The sequence below is a fragment of the Lactuca serriola genome, chromosome 5 (assembly GCF_051521515.1).
Source record: "Lactuca serriola cultivar US96UC23 chromosome 5, Lser_US96UC23_V15, whole genome shotgun sequence".
NCBI lineage: Eukaryota > Viridiplantae > Streptophyta > Magnoliopsida > Asterales > Asteraceae > Lactuca > Lactuca serriola.
In genome coordinates, this window is record NC_136412.1 from 47,967,276 (window position 1) to 47,990,627 (window position 23,352).

Genomic DNA, 23,352 nt, shown 5'->3' on the forward strand with positions numbered 1-23,352 from the left:
AACACAACTATCACACATTTGATAGTTTATGCCGCTTTATTCAATTAACCCCTTTAAGTCACCAAATTAATTTCCTAATTAATTTATGACTTATATTAATCAAATAATATTATTATTCCTTTAACATATTAATCTTATAATACATTCATAATAATAATATCTCTTCTCTCTATATAAATCATCTTGTCAAGTTGCTATAGTGAAGGCAACCCAAAAGGACCATGGACAATCAGGTCAAGTACTTACCAAATATAGTTAGAGCCTTAGACACTAATCCAACAATAAGTGTAACACCTCTAATGGTTCACAAACACACCAAGCAAGAGGATGAGAGGAGAAAGGATGGAAGTTGCTCAAAGTTTTGGCTCTTCTAGGGTTTCACGGTAATGGCCTAAACTTAGAGGGGTGAGGCTCCTTTTATAGTTTAGGTTGCTTAGTCCCAAAGCTAAGGTTTGCAGGTGGAAACCCTAATTTTCAGCTTAAGGCTAAGGAGCCCATGGACTCCGCTTCTCAAGGCTTTGGACGAAAACCTTAGGGCCTCCCTATAGTTTTCATCCAACCCTCTTTAGGGTTATCCAAGAGCCCAAAACCCCAACTATTAATTAAATGCTAATAAATCGTTTATTCCAATTTATTATCCAAATAATAAATTCAACATCTCTCTCCAAAAGTCATAATGTCTAGTTGCTATTATGAACGCAACCTAAATGGACTATGCTACTATCAATTCAAGTACATACTAATTATAGTTATGGGTTAGACACCTAATCAAACAGTCTCCTACTTGGATAGGTCTAAGAACTATAATTGCATGTATACATTCGAAATTGACAAGCAGTTTGTAGCTCTCAAAGTTGTTGTCGAACTGTGACCTAGTCAGTAACGTGTCCTAAGATAAGTGATCATAAAATCCTCCGTTCTGCAAGATATCGTGTTGACAAATGACATGGAACAAAATCATCATCATTGTCCAACATTTTGTTTCTCGATTTCTGATTTAAAATGTCAAGGGACTACAATTAAACACATCAATTAAGTCCTGACCGTACCCGATACACAAATCAACACCAAATCATTGAGGGGCCCAAGATATCGCTTTTCCCGTTAAGGGAAAAAGGAACAGATAAACTTTGACTTATATTCTTGTACTATTTACTCATCAAATCATCCACCAGAATATGTCTTATAACATCAAGTTATTGATGTGCTTATGTATTATTAATGCAAAAAAAGTTCATAAACAACAACTCATATATCTCCATTTAAAGATTATACGATATTATCGTCTTAGAATTACTCGTGATAAATTCCATTAAGTAATTCTCTGAGCGTGAGTTTAATCCAATACTTAAATGAAACATCCCAAAAATGCGGTCCAAAAATTTCATTTTTAATTATGAAATAAAAACATAGTTATCAAATCATCACATAAAATCATACACCATTGTATCTCAAAAACATCATAATCATCTGTCAAATATATCAGAGTAAAACATCCTACGCTAAAAACATGGTGTGTGCACTACAGTCATCCCGGGCTCTTCCCCTTGCTACTAGAAATACCTGAAACTAAATCTGAAAACTTTAAGCATGAAGCTTAGTGAGTCTCCCCAAACTACCACATACCAAACACATAATCATATAATCACATAATAACATACATGGGCCTTGCCGGCTACATCGGGCCCCACCCGACAGTGGACCGAAATCCGGCATCGGGCCTCGTTCGACATTGAGAAAAGCTCAATATACATATAAACATATCAACAAATACACATAAATAACCACAAAACATAAACATATAAATATTCCTTGGGCCCCACCCGACATCGCACCGAAATCTGGAAGCATATAAACATTCCTCGGGCTTTCCTCGGCATTGGAACGAAGTCCGGAAACATATAAAACAAGCACATGCAAGAATCACAAAGACATCAAGCATACAAACATTCCTCAGGCTTTCATCGGCATCGGACCAAATTCAGGAAACATAGAAACCTACATTAGGCTTGCCCGACATCGAACCTTAGCCCAACATACACTAACATACATAAACGGGCAGACATTGGTGCCTTCGACCCATTCCTATAGGAGGAAACTCACCTCGCAAAGCTAAATGCAGAATCTCACAGTACGGAATCTATAACGGCTGCTCCAACGAATCCCGGGCTATCATTATCACAATAACACTTAGTCAAAATCCAAAAATCCTTCTTAGGGTAAAATAACAATTTTACCCCTGGTCAAAGTCATCATTTTGGTCAAAGTCAACATTTTGGGATGACTCAACTCGCCGAGTTGACCCATCAACTCGTTGAGTTCCATAAATCAGAAAACATTGAAATCGTGACCCAACTCATCGAGTTCATCACAAACTCGTCGAGTTTCTCCTATCAACAGAATCGGGACTTTCCAACACTACTCGCCGAGTCCATCCTAAACTCATCGAGTCTTACCTTCTACAGGGTTGGGGCATTTCAACCCAACTCATCGAGTTCCTTTATGAACTCTTTGAGTTCTTCAGTCTGTTAAGCTATCTTAATAGATTAAGCTCCTATCCTTCAGATCTAAGCTCCCACCTTCATATTTATACTGGAAATGTCCTTTTAAGGGTAAAGTTTCTACCTTTACCTGTTAATACTCTTCCTTAATGGATTTAGCTCAAACCCTAACTATTTAAGACCTAGTTCTTGATCTAAATACCATTAATACTTCTAGCTAAGGCATAAAACTGAGATCTAGACCCTAGAGACTACTTGGACATGTTTAGTCTCTGCCTTTCTCTCCATGCGCAACCTTTTGGGGCTTAAAAGGTGAAAATGCATCCTAAAACTTGCATGGGGGCTTCAGTGGCCATAAAGTTTGCACCTTTATGCCATGAAAGCCCTTCAAGGTCCTTGATCTGGAAGTATACTCACTTGGGACATCCATTTCCCAAGAACCATGCTACCTAGACCAAAACCCAATAAAAGTGAAAATGAAGAGATCTAAATAATGATTAAGCAAGTTTGAGCCTTGCTTACTAGAAAATGCTGCAAATGGAGTGAAGTTTCCAGATCTAAAAGCTTTCTCTTGGGCCCTCAAGTTTCTCCTTCTTCCACAAGCTTCAAATACACAAGTTTTCTCTCAAAATGACTCACAAGCTCACACAAGGCATTAGGGTTTCGAGATTTAGGGTTTGGGACTTAGAGGCTATAAATGAGGTCAGCCTTTGGAGATTAAGGTGTTTAAATAGGGTGCAAAACCCTAAAAATTAAGGTTTCATTCTGCCAGTCCTACTCGTCGAGTTGAGGCTCTCAATTCGTCGAGTAAACATTACAACCCGCGTCCAATTCCATTCCTACTCAACGAGTTTGGGGCCTCCAACTCGCCGAGTTTCTATAAAAAAGTGAAAAAATCTTTAATTAAATACATATCAGGAACTATGCGTTACAATTCTCCCCTACATGTCTATGACTTCGTCCTCGAAGACTGCTGTGTCGGGAAACAACTCCAGGTAGCGCTCCCTCATATCCTCCTCGGGCTCCCAAGTCCACTCCGAGGCCTTGCGGTGCTGCCACTACACCTTTACCAACTCTACCCTCTTGTTCCTTAATTCCTTCATCTTCTTGTCGAGAATGGCTAATGGTCTCTCGATGTAGTTCAGAATGCCATCAACTTGGATATCCTCTAAAGGCACGACTGCGTAGTCATCCACTAAGCACTTTCGCAGCTGAGAAACATGAAAAGTGTTTTGGATCTGGCTGAGCTCGGCTGGAATAACCAAACAGTAAGCAACCCGCACCACCCGAGCCAAAACACTGAACGAACCGATGTACCTGGGGCCTAACTTCCTTCGCTTCTTGATTCGGATGACACCTTTCATGTCTGAATGGTGCTTGTTGGTATAACTTTTCTGCCGAATTTGAGTAGTCTGAAGCCTGCTCCGGACTTGCCGAATCTTCTCAGTAGTCTTGAGTACTGCCTCAGTACTCCCTATGACTCTCTGACCAACTTCGCCCTAACAGATTGGGGTCCTACACTTTCTCCCGTAGAGCATCTCAAAGGGAGGTTGATCTATGTTGGTGTGATAACTGTTGTTATATGAAAATTCTGCGAACGGAAGATACGTATCTCAACTACCATCGATATCCAATACACGTGCATGCAACATTTCCTCTAGAGTCTGAATTGTCCTCTCAATCTGCCTGCTGTATGAGGGTGGAAAGCGGTACCGAAGTGAAGACGAGAGCCCATCTCGTCATGAAACCGCTTCCAAAATCTGGAAGTGAAACGAACATCTCAGTCTGACACAACCGAAACCGACACTCCATGACGTGCCACTACCTCGCGTACATAGATCTCAGCTAGCTTCTCATCCGATATACTCTCCTAGATCGTGATGAAATGATCACTGTTGGTCAACCGATCCATGATGACCCATATCGAATATACTCCACATGCGGTCCTGGGAAGTTTCGTGATGAAATCCATAATGATATCTTCCTATTTCCACATGGGAATATCCAACGGCTGCATAGTCGCTGGTGTTCGGCCTTGACTTTCCTGAAAGTCAAGCACCGCTCTGCATACCAAGCTATGTTTTGCATCATGCAGGCCACCAATAATCAGGGCGAAGGTCTTGATACATCTTCGTCGCTCCAGGATGGATGGAGAACCTCGACTTGTGGGCCTCATCGATCAGAACTTGTCGTACATTGCCCTGGTACGGAACCCAAACCCTCTTATGCAGGGTTAAAAACCCACGTCTGTCTTAATCAAATGAGGCCACTTGGCCTATGATGCGCTCACACTTCCGACGCTCTTCCTTCATACCCTCGACCCGTGCCTCCCGGATTCGTTCCAACAACGGAGTAAGCACTGTCATCCTCAGACATATGTATCATATTGGAGCTACAACCACCTTACGGCTGAGCGCATTTGCCACTACATTGGCCTTCCCCAGATGATAAATGATCTCATATTCATAATCCTTCCCCACATCTAACCACCGACGCTGCCTAATGCTCATATTCAGCTGATCCATGAGATACCCCAAGCTCTTGTGGTCCGTGTAAATGGTAAAACGAACCCCATAGAGGTAGTGTTGCCAAATCTTGAGGGTGAAAACTACAGCCCCCAGCTCGAAATTGTGCGTCGGATAGTTTTCCTTGTAAGGCTTCAACTACCTAGAATCATATGCTATCACGTGACCCTGTTGCATCAACACTGCACCCATACCCATGATCGAGGCATCATAGTAAACCAGGAAGTCATCGATACCCTCTGGCAAGGTCAGAATTGGTGCCTCGCATAACCGCTGTCTGAGAGTCTCGAAAGCTGCCTGCTACTCAGGCCCTTAACGAAATGTCACTGACTTCTTGGTCAGTCGGGTCAGAGGAACACCGATGTTAGAGAAATCCTGTATGAATATTCGATAATAACCCACTAAACCAAGAAAACTTCGAATCTCAGATGGAGACCTCAGAACCTCCCACTGCATCACGTCCTCTATCTTGGCCGGATCGACCAGAATACCCTTCTGGTTGACAAGGTGCCCTAGAAACTGCACCTCACAGAACCAGAACTCACACTTGGAGAAATTTGAGAAAAGTCTCTCCTTCCTCAGTGTCTCCAACACTTTCCTCAGGTACTCCTCATGCTGCTCCCGAGTCTTGGAATAAACCAAGATATCACCGATGAAGACTATCATAGACTGGTCCAACATTGATCTGCACATGCAGTTTATGTGGTCCATGAATGCGACATGAGCATTGGTGACCCCAAACGACATCACCACGAACTCATAGTGACCATAGAGAGTTCAAAAGGCTCTCTTCGTTATGTCGTCGTCCCTGACTCGCATCTGGTGATAACTCGATCATAGATCAATCTTGGAGAACCAAGATTCACCCTGAAGCTGGTCAAATAAGTCATCTATCCTTAGGAGGGGGTAGCAGTTCTTCATTGTTACCTTATTCAGCTCCTGATAATCTATACACATCCGATGTGACTTGTCCTTCTTCTTCACAAACAGGAGTGGGGCTCCCCATGGCGAACAACTCGGCCTGATAAATCCCTTTTCTAACAGCTCTTGCAGCTGTGTAGACAACTCCTGCATCTCGGGAGGAGCCAACTGTAACACCTGCATATTTGGGTTAGTCAATTTAGAGATAATAAGAGTCAAAAATAACTTTTTTTAATATAATATTATTTAGAATAAATAATCATGACCAATTTATTGTATATGTCACAAGGGTTCCGTACATATAAAGAATGCTAAAATCCGAGTTATAACAAAGAAGTTATGACCCATCGATGTTTTACGGCAAAACTGGCAGGACACCGGGAATCATAAAAAGTGAATTTACGATAAAATACTTTCTAGCCTTAGTGATCTAAACAAAAGTCATAGTATTTGTTAAACCGAGAGTGTTCATAAAATGAACGTCCAAATCTGACTTCGTATGAGGAAGTTATGCTTTTTCTAAGATTTAGCATAGCAGTACACATCCCGAAATTTGAATTTTAGATCGGTTGATTTTTAAAAAAAAAAGTCTAAACAAGAAATGAAGATATCGTTAATAGGAGTTCAATGATAAAAAGATAGTCAAAACGGAGCCCGTATGCGAAAGCTACGGACGAAACTTAGTCCCTACTCTTCGAGCGTGACGAATTCAATACAGTTTTGTAAATCTGAGATAAAGTGAGAATTAGCCAACGGGATCTAAATGAAAGTTGGTGTACTCGTAAATACCAACGCGTGGCTATAAAAAAATGTCGATAATAGAGCTCGTATGCAAAAGATTTGGACGAAACTTAGTCATTACTCTTCGAGCACGATAAATTCGATACAGTTTTGCAAATCAGAGATAGAATGAGAATTAGCGAACGAGGTCTAAATGAAAGTTGTAGTACTCGTAAATACCAATGCGTGGGTATAAAGAACGTAGAAAACGGAGCTCGTACGCAGAATATACAGACGAAATTTAGGGCCTACTCTACGATACAACCCCTATATATAAGAGATGAACTCTTCATATTTTTTTTCACACTATAAGCCTTTCTTTGTCTTTCTGACTTCTCTCTAGACTCCTTAAAACCCCCTAAATCCTAGGAAACCTCCCTAGCGCTAGAATAAAGCCCCGGAGCGTACAAAGGCTTCGAGAAAAAGAGCTTTTCGTCTTAGAAGCTCTACTCCAGCGAAGCCCGGTTTTTAATAAAACCCGCTGTAAATGAAATAAGCCTACCATACTTTAAATATAGCTTATATTTTAATATAATATCGTTATTATGAACCTAGATATAAGATTTATCAGTGATTCAAAGTTGTAATACTGATTGATCTACTTACGGGAATGATGTCTACGCTGTGATTTAGTGAGGTGTTTAAAGTGGGATTTGCAAACAGTATATCCGTATACCAAATGGACCCTACCTCCGATATGATCGTACCTGGTTGTTCCTTACTTGATAGATCATAAAAGTAGACTTTTATTTAATGATGAATCTAGACAATAATTAGTCGCAATAAAGAGTAGTGTAAAACTTAGTGATAATAATGCTAGGTTTCGTCGAAGGAAAATAGAATCGTTAGAAGCGAAGCGCTACCCGAGTTTGGAATCATCACTTTAACAAGTGAGTGCATAGTTACTTTCATCTTATACATAGATATGGAGTATTTTATATAAATTACATGCTATGTGTGTATACTGTCTGAATACTTGTTGTCTATGCTGGATGAAACGTTTTATATATGTTTTAAATGATCTAAACTGTATATATGTATTTTATATCTACAAAATGTGTTGGGTAAAACATGGGTAGATTAGAGGTGAGATAAATAATGAGCGATGAAAGATGAGATAAATGATGAGCGATGAAAGATGAGTGATAAAATATGGTGCGAAGCGATGACCTAAGCGATGGCCCCGTTATCTAGAACAGTATGGATGAAAACTACAGACTATTCTAGACAATGTAACATCCCGAGTTTAGGAGTGCAAGTTCATGGTTCAAAGTGTAAATGTGAAAGGGCAACTCGGCGAGTCCATGAGTGGACTCGATGAGTAGGGTCGCGATTCTGGTCGCGTGTTTAGTGGCCAACTCGTCGAGTCAGCGGCTGGACTCGGCGAGTTGGTGTTGTGTGGAGAAAACCCTAATTTTGGAGGATGAGCCCTATTTAAAGGACATTATACCCTCTACCCAGCCTCTTTAGTCTTCCTTAAAGTCCAGAAACCCTAATATTCGCTTGAGAGTGAATTAGTGAACTTTGGGGCCTTGAAAGAGTGTTGGTGGAAGAGATTTTTGAAGGCTAAGAGGCTTGGAGCAAGGGGCTTTGCAAGGATTCAGATTTATCTTCTGTTGGAGCCTTCTTTTCAGGTATTATTTCGTTGCTTGGGCTGTTATTCATCTAGATTCATCATTTTGGTTTATTTGGAAATAATAGCTTGTGATATTTTAAGCTTGGAGGTTAGATCTGAGGTTGTTACCTCAGATCTGGAATAGAGAAGGTCTAGAGTGCATTAAAGTCCCTGTTCTTGAGTGATTAGTGAAGCCATCTTGTCCCAAACCCTAACCCTAGAGTGATATATGCTTAGATCTCTTTGGATTCACATAAGGTTTGCCACTTTATGTGATGGATGGGTTGTAAAAGGGTAGATCTATGGTTTGGATCATCTGCATGGCATGGAAAGCTTCTGTATGGATTAAGATCTAGGGGTACTCGGCGAGTCACAAAGGTGTACTCGGCGAGTTGCTTGAAGGTGGGCAGAAACACGACGAGTTGGAAGAACAACTCGGCGAGTTGGTTGAAGATAGCCTTGGACTCGGCGAGTCTGTTCTTGGACTCGGCGAGTCTGGTCGTGAGGTCCTAACCTTCTTCTGTTTGAGCCATGAATCGGTGAGTCAAGGGAGGACTCAATGAGTTGAGTGTGAGGGGACTCAGAGTTGTTGGACTCAGCGAGCCTCGAGGTGACTCGGCGAGTTGAGTCGCGGATTAGGGAAGTTCTGAGCATGGGGACTCGACGAGTCATCGGGTTGACTCGGCAAGTGGAGTCACTCAGGAGGTTGAATTTGACTTTGACTTTGACCAAGGGTTGACCAGTTGACTTCCACGAGCATTTTGGTAATTGTTGGCTTTTGTTTTGAGTTCAGTGTTGGTGTTGGCTAGTGGTGGAGATTGTGTCAGTGGTCGGAGCATCTTGGTCTTACTTTTTCAGTCGGCAGTTGCGAGGTGAGTTATCCTCACTATATCAATAGGGTCTATGGCACCAAGGCCGGCCCTTTATCGGATTGTGATCCAGGTATCGTTGTTATTTTTTGCTTTGCTATGTTTGCATCCGGTAGTTAGGATGGTATATGTTAGAGACCTGGTTGAGGTCAATATCCTGGTATATAGGATGATGCTATGCTAGTGACCGGTTAGGTCGGTATCCTGGTTAGGATGATGTTATGATATGTGATCTGTTATATCGATTTGATTGGATGTGATTTGTTATATGATTGAAAGTTTATGTGCACATGGTTGTTGGAGTGGGGTTGGGTTGAGGCGGTTCCTGCTTTGTGCTGTAGGCCAGCATACCCAAGGCAGACCGGTTATTCCGAAGGCCCAGTGAGCGGTCCGGATAGGCCGTAGGCCCCAAGAGGGCGGACCAGACGTGCCGAGGCTCGGAGAGTGGACCAGGTCAACTGAAGGCCCAGTGCGGGCGGACCAGTCATACTGTAGACTCAGAGAGTGGACCAGGTGGATTGAAGGCCCGGTGCAGGTGGTCCAATCACACTATAGACTTGATGTATGTGGCTAGACTCGGAGTGTGGACCAGGTGGACTAAAGGCCGGTGCGGCGGACCAGTCACACAGTAGATCCGAAGTGCATGGCTGTTCTGTGTTCTGCTATGATATGAGATGTTGTGCGTGTATGGTATATATGGTTGGTATTTTGGGGGTATCTCACTAAGATTTCGGGCTTACAATTGTGGTTTAATGTTTTTCAGGTTCTTCAGGAGACCGTGGCAAGGCAAAGGCGTGATCGTACCGCTCCTCATGATTTTGTTTTATGATGTGGTTATGGGAAGACTCTGATAATAACTGTATTGAAAACCTTTTTGTAATAACTTAATGAAACTGGATTGTTTTTGAAAAGTTTAAATTGGTTGAATTTTTATAGCGTTACAAGTTGCTATCAGAGCCTTGGTTTGAGTGAATTGGAGGAACATTCGTGTGAATCCAGTCTCAAATCAAGGAGAGTTTTCAAAAGAGAATTTAAAATGGTTTTCAAAATGAGTAAAGGAGGACGCGGAGGTATGATCAGCCGGAGCCAGTAAGTAACCCCAAAATACCCTACATGATAATTGTTTTTGAGCTTTGATAGAACAACATGCTAGTACTAGGCTAGGGATCTTCAGGATTTCATGATAATGTTGCCTGATTTATGATGCCTGCTAGCCTAGGGTTCTTCTGTGGGAGATTTCCGGTGTTCCTCTAGGAGTGAGGGTTGAGTGCTTGTTATGTATGTTTTTCACAAGGGTGTTGTGGTAATACTTGATACAAATATGGATAGGTGTGGAAGGTAGTATGGGCCTGTACTACTGAAAGCACAGGACCTATACACGTATCAAAGAAACCATAACCTCTAGGGTTGGGTTGGGGGTTGATTCCCGGGATAGTGGGAAGTATCTGAGATCTTGCAATGTTTTTTAGTATGGTGGTTACGAGGCATGCTGGGAGTGGATCCGGGTCAGGATCGGGAGCAGGAGATGGCGGTCATGGTGGGTCAGTACCGTCCAAGGTTATTGGTCAGATGAGCACAGATGAGTTGGATGCTAGGGTTCGTGAGATCCTACATAAGGAGGTTGATGCGTTGTTCCGGGCCGAGTTGCCAAAACTATTTGGATCGATTAAGACCGCCATGGTTGAGTATTTTGATGAGCGCTATGTAGCTCTCACAGAGACGGCTGCCGCGGCGGCTACAGCGGCTGTAGCAGCGGCAGGGGGAGGAGCCGGGCGAGGTTTTCAGTATCGGGACTTCGATAATAAGAAGCCCCTACCTTTGATGGGGTTCAGGACCTGATTGTTTCTATAAGATGGTTTTCGGATGTGGAGGGGTGTTTCTTCACGTGTTCATGCCCTGCTGATCAGAGAGTGAGGTGTGCTCTGAACCTGTTGAGGCTCGGGGCGAAGGATTGGTGGAGATTGACCACGGGGTCGTATTCGGATGTGTAGAGGGCTGCGGTTTCATGGGATCAGTTCCGGGAGATGTTTAGCACTCGTTATGTTCCGCGAGTTGAGAGATAGAGGTTGGCTCAGGAGTTCCTGGAGCTGAAGCAGGATTCGGAGTCGGTGACGGAGATCACCAGGATGTTCACTGAGAGGGCGATGTGTTTCCATGAGTTCACTTCGGAGCAGGCTCAGATGTCCCGATATCTGAGTATGCTCAAGAGGGATATCGGGCAGTTTGTTTCTACGCAGAGGTGTGAGACCTTGTTAGAGTTGCTAGAGGCCGCTAGGCGGCGTGAGTTGGAGATTAAGTTGCAGTTGAGAGAGCAGAGGCAGGCCCCGGCACAGTCGCAGCCGGCGTCAAAACGGTCCAAGACCATTGATTCTGGATTGGGAGATCAGAGCAGCCGCACTTGTGGAAAGTGTGGGAAGGGTCACACCAGAGTTTATAGGTCTGATGGTGCTTGCCGCAAGTGCGGAAAGGAGGGGCACTATGCAAGGGATTGTCGGCAGACAGCCCTGGTTTGGGACTTGAGGATTTGTTATCATTTCCATCAGGTTGGACACTTGAGGGTCAATTGTCCACAGCTTGCTGCAGGACCGGTGCAGGCTCCAGCACCGGCCACTTTTAGGATTATGGGTGGAGGTCAGGGTGGAGCGGAGCCCCCAAGGGCTCAGGGTAGTGCTTTTTCGCTTACAGCAGAGGAGCTCAGGGCAGTGCCGGATGCAGCTGCGGGTATGTTCTTTCTTGATGTCTTGTTATCTTATGATTATTATGGAGTATTGTATATTTGCTAGGCTCGTTATATGATTTTTTGGTATCGTATTCGTTGTTCCTTGAGGGTTATGGTATGGTTATGGGTTTGGTGTTGGGAATTTCGTTGGTTATCATTCGTGAATATTATTAGTGGGAAATCTGGCTTTTGGTCTGAATGCCAGGTAACATCTGCAGTCTGAGGAGTGGTTAGCTGAAGGTCGGGTTTCTTTCGAGCCTGAGATGATCAGTGTTGTTATGTAATTTTGTTAAGCTTGTCATTCTAGTGGGAATCAGTTCGCGTGTGAGGGTTTTTATTGTGTAGGGTTGTCGAGGGAGGTCGGTGATGGCGACCGGTGGTTGATAGTCAGTGCTCTAAGTGGGGGAGAATTGGAAATTCTCTGGGAGATCGATAAGCATGAGAGGTTGTCTAGCTGTTGGGAATCAACAGTGGTTCTGTCAGCTGAGTGTAGGCTGGTTTGAGCGAGTGTCAGACAGACGGGGCGGGATGCAGACCAAGAGTGATTGATTGTGGAAGGCCTGGAGTTGGGCCGGGATTGAGTATGTAGAATGGAGATAGAGTTCGGAGCCCCTAGAGGGCTAGAACAGTATACATGGGAGAGTTTCCTGGAGGGATAATTCGGGATGTTGGATGCTAGTTGAGCGGTCCGGATAGACTGAAGGCCAGTGGGCGTACCAGTCAGGCCGAAGGCTCGAAGGACGGTCCAGACAGGCTGAAGGCCCTGGAGGGCGGTCCAGACCTGCTGAAGGTTCTGAGAGTGGTCCAGATGGGCTGAAGGCCTGGCAAGGCGGTCCAGTCATGTTGAAGACTATGTATGTGTTGATAGATCTGTATGAGGATATGGAATGAGTATGTCGTGATGTGATAGCATCAGAAGGCTTGGCCTCGGGTTTTGATCATGAGTAGTGGAGGTAGTGCATGGACTCGAGAGTCTCTGCGAGCGGATGCAGAGCATGCGTGGTGCATGAGATAGCAGTTATGCTATAAGGAAATGGTGTAGTATTGGGTGAGCACCGTGGCACTTGTGGTAGTGTCAAGGCAGCCAAGTGGATTTCCTTGGTAAGGAAAGGGAAATGAATGTAGCTCCGAGAGGGAGTGTATGTTCACAGAAGTGAAAGCAGTAGTGCGGAGTTATGATTGGGGTGTTCCCAATTATGGTTATTGAGCAGTGTGTTCCGGCGGTGGTTTGGAATCACATCTGGGTTGGATGTTTGCTGAGGTCGTGGAAGGAATTCCGCGGGTGTAGAGCCAAGAGGCTCGGAAAGGATGCATGGATGGAATCTTGCATTCCCGGTTTGGTTTTGACCGAGGAATTATGTATTGGGTGGAAATTCATCCTGAGGGATGTTTGGAGGTGTCATCAGTGTATCGGGTTTTCCCAACCCGAGGATGCTAGAGCCAGTTCAACATGGGTATGAGATTGAGGAGGACAACTCATGGGAGTTGCTCTAAGACTGAAGGATGTGTCATCCTGTCAGCATGGAGTGGATAAAGTTGGACTCAGACCGGGATTCCAGTGATTCAGGGTTATTTCTAGCTCGTATGAGTCAAGTGATTGTTATGATTTGGAGCGAGTGAAGTATCATGGAGTGGTACTCGGTTGATAAGTGTGGTTATCAGAGGATGAGGCCGCCGGCCGGCTTGAAGCAGTGGTCAGAACACCGCGGGAGGGAAAGTTGGGTTTTGGGTTTCGGTGGTTGTGTTTTGAGGACCTGGTCTGGTAAATGCCAGGTGGTGCATTGCGAGAGTAGTTATGGAGTTGTGTTGCCGCAGACTTCGAGGATGAAGCCTAATTTAAGTGGGGGAGAATTGTAACATCCCGAGTTCAGGAGTGCAATTTCAGGGTTCAAAGTGTAAATGTGAAAGGGCAACTCGGCGAGTCCATGAGTGGACTCAGCGAGTAGGGTCGCGATTCTGGTCGCGTGTTTAGTGGCCAACTCGGCGAGTCAGCGGCTGGACTCGGCGAGTTAGTGCTGTGTCGAGAAAACCCTAATTTTGGAGGATGAGCCCTTTTTAAAGGACATTATACCCTCTCCCCAGCCTCTTTACTCTTCCTTAAAGTCCAGAAACCCTAATATTCGCTTGAGAGTAAATTAGTGAGCTTTGGGGCCTTGAAAGAGTGTTGGTGGAAGAGATTTTTGAAGGCTAAGAGGCTTGGAGCAAGGGGCTTTGTAAGGATTCAAATTTATCTTCTGTTGGAGCCTTCTTTTGAGGTATTATTTCGTTGCTTGGGCTGTTATTCATCTAGATTCATCATTTTGGTTTATTTGGAAATAATAGCTTGTGATATTTTAAGCTTGGAGGTTAGATCTGAGGTTGTTACCTCAGATCTGGAATGGAGAAAGTCTAGAGTGCATTAAAGTCCCTGTTCATGAGTGATTGGTGAAGCCATCTTGTCCCAAACCCTAACCCTAGAGTGATATATGCTTAGATCTCTTTGGATTCACGTAAGGTTTGCCACTTTATGTGATGGATGGGTTGTAAAAGGGTAGATCTATGGTTTGGATCATCTGCATGGCCTGGAAAGCTTCTGTATGGATTAAGATCTAGGGGTACTCGGCGAGTCACAAGGGTGTAGTCGGCGAGTTGCTTGAAGGTGGGCAGAAACTCGACGAGTTGGAAGAACAACTCGGCGAGTTGGTTGAAGATAGCCTTGGACTCAGCGAGTCTGTTCTTGGACTCGGCGAGTCTGGTCACGAGGTCCTAACCTTCTTCTGGTTGAGCCATGAATCGGTGAGTCAAGGGAGGACTCGGTGAGTTGAGCGCGAGGGGACTCAGAGTTGATGGACTCGGCGAGTTGAGTTGCGGATAGGGGAAGTTCTGAGCATGGGGACTCGACGAGTCATCGGGTTGACTCGGTGAGTAGAGTCAGTCAGGAGGTTGACTTTGACTTTGACTTTGACTAAGGGTTGACCAGTTGACTTCCAGGGGCATTTTGGTAATTGTTGACTTTTGTTTTGAGTTTAGTGTTGGTGTTGGCTAGTGGTGGAGATTGTGCCAGTGATCGGAGCATCTTGGTCTTATCTTTTCAGTCGGCAGTTGCGAGGTGAGTTAGCCTCACTATATCGACAAGTTCTACGGCACCAAGGCCGACCCTTTATCGGATTATGATACGGGTATCGTTGTTATGTTTTTCTTTGCTATGTTTGCATCCGGTAGTTAGGATGGTATATGTTAGAGACCTGGTTAAGGTCGGTATCCTGGTATATAGGATGATGCTATGCTAGTGACCGGTTAGGTCGGTATCCTGGTTAGGATGATGTTATGCTATGTGATCTGTTAGATCGGTTTGATTGGATGTGATTTGTTATATGATTGAATATTTATGTGAACATGGTAGTTGGATTGGGGTTGGGTTGAGGCGGGTCCTGCTTTGTGCTGTAGGCCAACATACCCAGGGCAGACTGGTTATCCCGAAGGCCCAACGAGCGGTTCGGATAGGCTGCAGGCCCCAAGAGGGCAGACCAGACGTGCCGTGGCTCGGAGAGTGGACCAGGCCGACTGAAGGCCCAGTGCGGGCGGACTAGTTATACTGTAGACTCATAGAGTAGACCAGGTGAATTGAAGGCCCGGTGCGGGCGGACCAATCACACTGTAGACTTGATGTATGTGGCTAGACTCGGAGTGTGGACCAGGTGGACTGAAGGCCGGTGCGGCGGACCAATCACACAGTAAACCCGAAGTGCATGGCTATTCTATGTTCTACTATGATATGAGATGTTGTGCGTGTATGGTATATGTGGTTGGTATTTTGGGGGTATCTCACTAAGCTTTCGGGCTTACAGTTGTGGTTTAATGTTTTTCAGGTTCTTCAAGAGACCGTGGCAAGGCAAAGGCGTGATCGTACCGCTCCTCATGATTTTGTTTTATGATGTGGTTATGGGAAGACTCTGATAATAATTGTATTGAAAACCTTTTTGTAATAACTTAATGAAACCGGGTTGTTTTTGAAAAGTTTAAATTGGTTGAATTTTTAGAGCCTTACAGACATTCTAGTGGAACACTAGCAGGCTCGCAACGTGTAGGTGTTGTGAACGATGTGTTCACCCGTTGTACTCTATAAACCCATTGACAGGTATTCTGAATGGACTCTCAAAAACGATACTGTCAATTAACGAGATAAACCTTGGAGACTATGCAGACTTAGTACCGATTCCTTAGGATACTCCTTAGGAATGAATGAACAAGGAATAGTTGAATCTTAGGGTAGATCCTTAAGAGTAAAGAAGATAACAGGGATGAGTAATTGTGTTGGTTATTTGATGTTTACCATAATAATTATATTATTGTGGGCTGAAAACCCTATGTACTCATCGGGTTTCCCAACCTGACCCAGTGAATCTTATTTGTATATGAATCTACTTAACGCTGAGGGATTTAAAAGAGATGTAGATCACTAGTGTAAATGAATGTAAGTTCTGTTTATGCTTATGTTTCTGTATTGACGATGACATGCCAAATGTTTTAAAATGGATAAAAATACATTTCTTCGGAAATGCTTTGATAACGTATTTATCATGTTTTTTGGGAACAAATTCCACAACATTTTTATTAAAAGAGGTACTCTGATTTTTATAAAGCATAAACAAAATCGGTCTTTTCTAGTCGTGAAAATGGGGATGTCATAGTTGGTATCAGAGCATTAGTTTAATCGAACTAGGAATAAGGATTTATTTCTAGACTTAAACTTAGAATGATACGTGATGATCGTGAGGAGTGTGTCTAATATATTTTAGGTAGTACACCTGAATAGACACAAGCACTAGCTCATTAAGGATGCCTAAATTGCTTTGATGTGCTAAATGATTTGTGATGCTTTATGATGCGATCGCTTGATCGGATCTATGGTCTGTTTCCGACCGGATCTGGAAACTTTATGTGTTCAGATTTCTAAACGTTAGTTACGATATTAGAACTAGCATGTACTTTTTCAAAGTAATAAGGAGGAATACACGTCTAAACCTTCCTCTATCTATATTTTCGTCTCGACAAACCAAACGAGTGCTTTGGTTTGCAAAAAATCTTGGTGAAGACTCGTAGTGAATTGAGTAAATGGAGGAAATGAGAAGGCTTATGATACCGAGTGGTACCAATCGGAAGTTATCGTAAGAATGATATCTTGCCTTTAGAATGCGTCTAAGAAATAATATTTCTTGTACCAGATTATTACACTTTCGATTTGCAGAAAGAAAGATTTTTTGTATAATCCATGAAGTTATCCCATCGTCTGAAATTTCCATCACCAACCGAGTTGAAGCAGAATTGATGATCGAAGATACGCATGGAAGAAGTCCTAGTAGAGTCTAGGGAAAATTATATGATTGTTTGGACACATTTGTATGTGTTAAAATTGTTTTTGTGAAAATAATTTCGAGAACTGCGAGACAATATTTGGGACGAGTATGAGTAGGTGTGAAAGGTAGTAGAGGCCTATACTACCGGAAGCACATGACTCACACTTGGATCAGGGAAAGTCACAAGGTTACCAAGGCGCTAGTAATTGATTTTGTTTTGTTCATGTATGTCGTTACCATCGTTTCGGTAATGAAGAAGAAGATGATTGTTAATCCGACCCTAGTGGTCACATCAAATTGAGTTCGACTAAGATGAGTATGTTATGTGGTTCAAAGAACCAAGATCGATGTAGCATCTAACTTAAGTCAGAAGATTGGAATGAAAGATAATCGAAGCGATGAATAGAAGTATCGCAACCATTGTTAAGGTTAGAAGCTTGTACCTAGAAGTGCTACATGCTAGAATGTGATTATATCACATTAGAACATGAATGAAGGTATATTCGGTTCTGGAATTTAACTCTAAAAGACCTGAGTGTAAGCGTTGCATCATACGACGAGATGTCATTAGAACATGCCCCATCAGTCTGTTATGGTAATCAAAGTAAAGACTGTTTCCGAAGGAGCAAGGGTCTCCAATAAGGATCGAGATTGTGACTTAAAGGTCGTGATTGAAAGTCCAACGTGAGATAGAGAGCAGGTGCAAGATCGAGCACCGCCTACAGTCCAAAAGTCCAAGAGTTATATTCTCATTCGAAGGAACATAGTAGTTACGGTTATTACCTAGGATGGAAATATAACATATGGAGTCAATATACAAGCCCTATTTCATTGATGATTCTGAGATGTAATCATCCTACGGGGGGATATAATTGTAACACCCGCAGATTCAGGTTAGTCAATTTAGAGACAATAAGCATCAAAAATAACTTTTTTTTTTGATATAAGAGTATTTAGAATAAATAATCTTGACCAAGTTATTGATGGGTTTTGAGCATTCTAACACTTCCTAAGTGTACATGCAACCCTAATAACCTTGGATCTATGTTTGTCTAATTATCATGCAAAGTTGAATTCCAAGGTTATATTCCTATCTAGCATACATGGGGAACAATTTTAACTTGAATCATAGATAGAATAACTTACCTTGTTGTTGATTGTGTTCCTTGAAACCTTGTGAGCCTAGCACCCCAAGTGTGATGCCTCAAATGCTTCACACAACACCAAATGCACTTGGAAAGACTCTTGAGATAACACACACTTCTCAAAATCGGCCAAGCCCTCTAGTTTCTTAGTGTTCAACTTGTGTTGCCAATTTTGTGGAGAATGGGACTCTTATATAGTGTTGGCACATCTAGGGTTACACCATGTAAACCCTAATGTGTCATGACTCTTCATTTCCATGACCCATGGGTTTGTAACTCCCATGGAGCATCCATGGAGCATCCTATGGGTAGAACCCAACTTGATAATCCATGGAGCCTCTTAGCCCACTATACAAGATATGAACCCATATATTTAATTAGTTATCCTTTGATCACTTAATTAATTCTAAATTAATTCTTTGATCAACTAATCAAATAATATTATTAATATATTAGAACTTATAATATATTAATAATCTCCAAGTGTTATTTCTCTCATTTAGTCTATCCAATTGCATGGTGCCATGCAACCCAAATGGACCATGCCGGGTCGGGTCAAGTACAAGCCCGAAATAGTTATGGACTTAGACACCTTATCCAACAGTCTCCCACTTGGATAAGTCTAATAACTATATCTCTAGTACTTCAGGAACCGTCCGGCAATCGTAGCTCTTTCAAGGTCTCTCGGAACTGAGAAGATGATGATACGCCATTTAAGATAAGTGATCATATAATCCTCTGTTCTAGATATCAGCCGGACAAATACATGGAACACGTCTTGCTTATTGTCCAGCATTTGTTTCCCGATTTCCGATTTGTTTGACATAGAACTTAATTGAACACATCAACTTAGTTCTGACCGGGCCCGGTACATGGGTCAAAACAAAATCATCGAGGGGCCCAGATACCAGCTTCTAATCCAAGAAGGAACAGATAAACTTCGACTCATATGTTTGTTCTACCACTTATTGAATTACACACAAAAGTACGTTTTATAACATCCAGTTACCAATGCGGTTTCGTACAGTCAATGCATAACCAACTTGTAAGTAACAAATCATATCTCTAGGTTTGAAGACTTATATGATATTACCGTCTCACGATCACTCGAGATAAAATTCCATGAAGTGATTCCAGTGAGCGTGGGTTGAATCCAATGCTCAGAACTTATGAGCACTCATGATTGTTGTAGCCTTGTCCAAGACCTCTACAACCAAACATGACAGTCTTGATTCATATCTACTTCCAACATATGACCGACTGTGGATGTTTGAATAATATGTTATACCGAACAAAATTATTCTGGAAGTCAAAACATGCAAAAAGAAATATAGTAAACGATTGACAAGAGATAGCAACACTTTACTCATAAATAAAACATGTTTTATTCATCATCTAATGTCAATTACACTTTACAAATTTCGAGATTATCTAACTACTAAATCTAATATCATCCTTCAGCCCTATGCTCCGAGCATGCTGAAGATGCTTAACCCGAGTCAATCCCTTTCTGAGGGGATCTGCCGGATTCTCATCTGATGATACCCTCTTTGCCACGAGGTGTCCTTCTTCGATCCGATGTCTAATGAAATGGTATTTTCTGTCGATGTGTCTGGATCTCCCATGATCCCTTGGTTCCTAGGCTAAGGCAACAACACTTTCACTATCACAGAAAATCTCCATTGGCTCTTTAATAGCTGGTACAACTCCAAGGTCTCCAATGAAGTTCTTCAGCCATATCGCCTCCTTTGCTGCTTCACTAGCTGCAATATACTCTGATTCACAAGTAGAATCTGCCACTGTCCCTTGCTTGGAACTCTTCCAAGAAATTGCTCCTCCGTTTAGGGTAAAGACCCAGCCCGACTGAGAGCGGAAATTATCCCTATCAGTCTGGAAGCTAGCATCACTATACCCTACAACTCTCAAGTCACCACTCCCACCGAGGGTAAGAACCCAGTCCTTAGTCCTCCGCAGGTACTTGAGGATATTCTTTACCGCAGTCCAGTGTGCCTTGCCAGGGTTCGCCTGATATCTGCTAACCATGCTCAAGGCAAAAGCTACATCGGGTCGAGTACACGTCATAGCATACATGATCGATCCTACAACCGAAGCATAAGGTGTTCGACTCATTTCTGCTATCTCAGCCTCAGTGCTAGGGCTTTGTGTCTTACTCAATCTGGTGTTACTCTGGATGGGTAACTCTCCTTTCTTGGAGTCCTGCATGCTGAATCTCTTCAGCACCTTATCCAAGTAGGTACTCTGACTAAGTCCAATTAGTCTTTTACTCCGATCTCTCAAGATTCTTATCCCTAGAATATAGGCAGCTTCACCAAGGTCCTTCATAGCGAAACACTTCCCAAGCCAGGACTTTACTTCCTGCAGGGTTGGAATGTCGTTTCCTATGAGTAGTATGTCATCCACATACAATACCAAAAAGCTAACTATACTCCCATTAGCCTTGACATACACACAAGATTCATCTTCACTCCTAGAAAAGCCAAATTCCTTGACCTTTTCATCAAAGCAAAGATTCCATCTGCGAGGTGCTTGCTTCAATCCATAAATGGATTTCTCAAGCTTACACACTCTATTAGGGTACTCGTTGCTGACAAAACCCTCTGGCTGACTCATGTAAACATCTTCAGCCAACTTTCCATTAAGGAAAGCGGTTTTGACATCCATCTGCCATATTTCATAGTCATGAAATGCAGCTATGGCTAACAGAACCCGAATAGACTTAATCTTGGCTACCGGAGAAAAGGTCTCATCATAATCCACTCCAGGAATTTGAGAGAAGCCCTTTGCAACCAGTCTAGCCTTATAAGTGTGTACTTTACCATCCATGTCGGTCTTCTTCTTGAAGACCCATTTGCACCCTACTGTCTTACGACCTGGTACATTTTCAACCAAGTTCCAAACTTGATTGTCATACATGGATTGTATCTCGCTATCCATAGCCTCTTTCCATTTAGCAGACTCGGGGCCTGCCATGGCTTCCTCGTAGCTGTTAGGGTCATCTTGACTTACTAGTGTCCCATCACTAATAAGTGTCTCACCTTCTGCAGTAATATGGAAGCCATAGTAATGCTCAGGTGCACTCCTAACTCTTGTGGAACGTCTCAGAGGTACAGATTTGTCAATTGGCTCAACAAGAGTTTCCTCCTCAAGTTGAGGGCTAGAGTTTGAAGTTCCTTCACCGCTTGATTCTCGAATTTCTTCAAGATCAATTTGTCTCCCACTGTCTCATTGGCTTATAAATTCTCTCTCTCGAAAGACTCCTCTTCTTGCTACAAAGACCACATTGTCACTAGGTCTGTAGAAGAGGTAACCAAAGGATCGCTGTGGGTAACCGATGAAAATACACCTCTCGCTTCGACGTTCGAGCTTATCATGAGTCTCGCGTCTCACGAAAGCCTCGCAACCCCAAATCTTGATGTGGTCTAGTTTAGGTACTTTACCAGTCCACATCTCGTGAGGAGTTTTGGCAACTTTCTTTGTAGGGACTAGATTAAGAATATGGGCGGCAGTCTCTAAGGCATACCCCCAGAACGAGATTGGTAGCGTAGCTCGACTCATCATGGAACGAACCATATCTAACAAGGTTCGATTACGCCTCTCAGCCACACCATTGAACTGTGGTGTCCTGGGAGGTGTCAATTGTGAGACTATCCCACATTCCCTCAGATAGTCGAGGAACTCTGAACTAAGATACTCACCACCACGATCGGATCGAAGCATCTTAATGTTCCTGCCCAATTGATTCTCGACTTCCTGTTTAAATTCCTTAAACCTCTCGAAAGTCTCTGACTTATGCTTGATCAAGTAGACATATCCATATCTACTATAGTCATCAGTAAAAGTCAAATAATAACGATTAGCATCCCTTGTGGCATGTTTGAATGGTCCACACACATCCGTGTGTATAAGGTCCAACAAACCTTCACCCCTCTCACACGAACCTGTGAAGGGTGACTTTGTCATTTTTCCAAGTAAGCATGATTCGCAACTATCATTTGACTTTAGGTCAAACGACTCCAAGACTCCATCCTTTTGGAGTTGGCCTATGCGTGTCTTGCTTATATGTCCAAGACGACAATGCCCTAAGGATGCTTTATCCAAGTTATTATTAGTAGAATCAATACACAAAACATTATTTCCTAGGTTATCAACAACAGATACAGCTTCATACACACCATCACAAGGTAATGCTTTAAAATAAAGAATATTATTAAAGAAAGCATCAATAGAACCAACTTCATTATTAAATGAAAAGGTAAACCCTTGTTTGTACAAAGCATGAAAGGAAATAATATTTCTTGCCATTCCTGGCGAATAACAACACTTATTCAAATCTAAACTAAACCCACTACTTAGCGATAAAGTATAAACTCCAATCTTGGTAACAGGTATAGCTTTCCTATTCCCCATGATCAAGTTTATCCTTCCTTGCTCCACATCCTCACTTCTTCTTAGTCCCTGCAAGTCACAACAAATGTGAATACCACAACCGGTATCAAGGACCCAAGAATTAGAATGGGGTGAGTTATTAGAAATGATAGTGTAAATACCTGCATGGTTGGGTTTAACTTTCCCATCCTTGACATCTTGTTGGTATTTTGGGCAGTTCCGCTTCCAATGAGCTTTTTCATGGCAATAGAAGCATTCAGCCTCTTTTGGGTCAGAAGAAGGAGTAATGAAACCTTTCTTGGTTCCACTTGAAGAAGAGCCATCAAGGGTCCGAGCCTTGGTACCCTTAGAAGAGCTCTTTCTCTTCCTCCCTCGACTTTTCCCGATTACCAAAACCGGAGTAGAGTTTTGAGTAGGAGTGATAGCAACCGACTTCCCCTTAAGACCTGATTCTGCGGTCTTGAGAAGTCCCTGAAGTTTGCTGAGGGTGACTTCTTCCTTGTTCATGTGATATGTTATGCGGAATTGATCATA